Source organism: Pinus tabuliformis, chromosome 7 (genome assembly GCF_031772625.1).
Source record: "Pinus tabuliformis cultivar Carrire ecotype Pingquan chromosome 7, CPIR1, whole genome shotgun sequence".
NCBI classification, from domain to species: domain Eukaryota; kingdom Viridiplantae; phylum Streptophyta; class Pinopsida; order Pinales; family Pinaceae; genus Pinus; species Pinus tabuliformis.
In genome coordinates, this window is record NC_142293.1 from 369,655,654 (window position 1) to 369,659,819 (window position 4,166).

Sequence of the window (4,166 nt, forward strand, 5' to 3'; positions counted from 1 at the left end):
TTGCTCCTAAGGTTTCTTGGGTGAATTATAAAACACCATCTACTTAAAACATGATATATGGTAGTAAAAAAAACCTACCCAAGATCCCACTTAAGAATTCAAAATGTTGCAAATAGGAGACGTCTTAAACAATATCAACTTTTTAATTGCATAATCGCACTAAAATAGACAAATATTTAAAATGTTGAAAAGTGCGAAAAAAATGAAGTTGGAATATTATAGTTATGTCAGGGTAGATATAGCTATGTAACATGTCACTTCTATCTAAAACACGTAAATGTAACTTCTATAGCTACATGAAATGTACCTTCTATATAAAAAATGGAGTTCGAATATTATAGTTACGTAAAATGTAACTTCTATATAACATTATAAATATCCTTTTTCAATCATTTAAGAGACTAACATATTTTTATCTTCGGTTAATAACTTAATACAACACCAAAAATAACATTGAATTGGTTCTTGACCCAACAGAAATTTTAAACCAGTGTGAAGATTCTTAGTCATTCACCTGCCATATTTATGATATTTTATTTGTGTGAGGATTTAAGATAGTGTAATGTAACTTCTACATATTTGACAATTTAAGCGTAAAAATTTACCCAGATTGAAGTTATACTATTAACATATGCACAATAAGATATAATATGCATGAGTTATAAGTAATATGACGTTTACATGTTATATCAAGACAAAAATTTTCTCATCTCATTAACAAGTATCTTATAGTTGGTGATGGAAATAAAAATATGTGGGGGTGGTGCTTCTAGTGATTTTCAAACTTGTTTTAATTACCTAAATTTAGCCTATTTAAATTAAATAGTTGCACTGACCATCTTATCTTCAAGTCAGTAAATTTTCTTGAAGGCATCTTCATGACATCCACCATCTCTAAAAATGATGAAATATTAGTAGTATCTTGCACTAAATAGACAATGTTGTTATAGAATCTTTTATTGTGTTTTTTTCTCTCTGTCACAAATTTATTGATATTTTATGATTCTTGGTTTCGATTTCCATGCTAAGACTGGATTCATCGTGCATGCTAGTATTTTTAGTTGTGCACACATCATATTTCTCACTTCTAATTGTATAAAAAACATAGAGTATGCATAATGACATGTAGTGACATGTGGGTGTCTATTTTACTCAATGATATGCTTGATTTTTTAACCCATTCCAATCCTACCAAAATAAAATTAAGAGAGACAAGGACAAAAGAGGGGCTATCAATAAATTAAATTAAAGAATTTAGAATGCAACTCAAATTGTACCTGAGTGTAACGATAAGTATTCAATTGCTTGGTCACTGATGAGCATCAAATCACACTGTGAAAAATTTCTTGCATTATGAGAATTTAGTTGCACCTGCACTAATCCTCTCTAGTAGTTCCTTTACTTGCCTATAGATATAATTTTAGAAACAATCCCCTATATGGGTCATCTTCCCCACCCCCCCCTTTGATAGTTATTTTTCAAGGCAATAGAATAGCACTCTCCAATTGCATCATCGCTTTCAAAACAATGCTTGAGTATTTCCAGGTGATTGTTGAACTAGTCTCTACTCAGGTCCATGAAATCCTTGATTTGCCTCCATCACACAAACTTATTTTCGTAATAAAATTATAAATCCCATGTTTTCATTACTCGTCCTCAACATACCAATTCTTTAAAGTGGAAACTTTATCATTTCTCCCTCGATGTAAAAGAGATCCACTACTGTGGCATGGAGATGATTGGTTTCATAAAATGGTGGAGTGCATCCTTCAATATATGTCACAGAACTCCTCTCACCTCACATAATTCCTCTCATCTACAACAAGAAGAGTCATCTCAAATTATTTGGTCTCCATCTCATTCATCCTAAAATAAGTGGATATTTCAATTGGTGACAAAGTGTACTTGGGGATTTAATAGAAAGAACTATGACTAAAAAGGAAATAGAATGTAGCATAATAGTTCTCAGCAGGATGAACAACCCTATCAAGCTACTTCCTAACTAGATCAAAATACTCCTGAATTACCCCTTATAACGAACAAAAGATAACCTCAACTTCCTACAGAGTCTACCTATGCATGGTAGCAATGAAAACATTGTAAAAAACAACATATACAATAATGCTGGTCAATCTCTTCTTCTAGTCAAGGGCATGCCCACCGTTTGAAAAGTATCAAGCAGGTCAGGGTCCACCTCATCCAGGCTCCTCTTCTTCTTCTACTATCTCTTTTTAGGATCAGAATAATAGCAAACGTCTTGGAAATTGATGTGTGGGTAAAAGTTATCAGACCATTCGGGTTCTTCCATTTTTAATCATTTTTTATGAGCATTTAGTATAAATTGCAAATGTCATTCAGACTCCTTTTTATCTAAAATTAACCTAAGCTTTGGAGAGTTGTAAGGTTTAATGGATCTAAGTATATTCTACTTAAAATATAGTAAGATGGTTTAAAATTGTAGGCATTGAGATCATAATATAAGGATGAAACATAAAAGATTTTATGTTCATGATTACAATAAATTATAATTTCATGTAATAAAGTTTGAGAAAGGTCTAGTATTTTCATCCTACCAAAAAATTTGCTTGCATCACTTTAGCCCTTTGAATTTGGCCATGGTAGAGTCCATTACAGAAATGATCAACCAATAAAATAAAAGGTGAAAAGAAAAGAAAAAATCATGCATTACCCTTGAAAAGTTAGGGAGGAGCGAACTGCTCTATACAATAAGGACATGAAAAATTCTTACTTGTCCATTTTATTTTGATGAAATCTTAGCAGCAATCAAGATCTGCATTATCATAATCATTAAACCCTTTGTACAATAAGGACATGAAAAATTCTTACTTGTACATTGTCTTTTAATGAAGTGTTGGTCGCAATCAAGATATGCATTATCATAGTCATTAAACCCTCAACTATAGATAAAATTTATGCTTTGATCATATAAACCCTTGAAATTGTTTATCCATAAGAACAGAGATCATATTTACTAAAAAGGAAGAAATCTCCATAGTCCAAATTCATACCCATGTACAAGTGGCCAAAATCTCCATGACCAATCATCTTTCCCTTCCTCCATCTAACTGTTGATGCTATCCTGAGGTGTTTCCCATGCAAATTCCATTTGGGGTTCGAATCCCGTGAAATCCATAGATCAAATGGTTGAATTTGGACAAATATCAACAAGGCAGAGAAAAACGCAGTGCTACAATGTGATGTTGTAATCAATGAATATTTTATTTGAACCCAGCCCTAAACTAGAAATGAAAAAGCAAAAAAATATTTATAATGGAAAAAATAAAAGAAATATTTATAGTATAAAATAAAATATATAAATTGTAATTGGGTTAAATGATTTATTTTTAATAGGAGCTTGTTATTTTTGCGTAAGATGCTAAATTAAAAGAAGAAGAAGAAGTTAACAGTGATATTGGGATGAGTGTAAACATTTAAATATGACCTCAATTAATAGTAAAAAGTTAAACTAACAAAAATAATAAAATTCAATTTGTTATATTTTGATTTTGTTATTAACTTGTGAATAGGATTTGTTACAATACCATGGGCCAATACCATGGCTTATCAATACTACAAGTCCAAAATCCATAACTTATTTCATAACCAAAATATTTTATAACAATATGAAAAGATTCTTAACCGTGGATATTCACCCCCACATTACCGTAGATATTATTAACTTGTAAAAAATAGCCTTTGTTATAATACATTGGGTCAATACCATGGATTATCAATACCACATGCCCAAAGACAATAAATTATTTTACAATAAAAATATTTTGTAACCATGGATATTCACTATCACTTTACCATGGATATTAACTTGTAAATAGGCTTTGTTACAATACCATGGGCTAATACCATGGTTTATCAACACCACATGCCAAAAAACAATAACTTATTTCATAGTAAAAATATTTCATTTTAATTTTTTTTACCACATTTTTTTAATTGAATCTAAAAGGGAAAATGTTACAATTTGAGATATATCTAAACCCTCTACCTAAACCACTACTAAATGTATTCCCATAGAAATTAAATTAAGGTTTTAATAAAATTAAGTTAAGATGGATCTATGTCGGTTCTTTATATATATATATATATATATATATATATATATATATATATATATATATATATATATA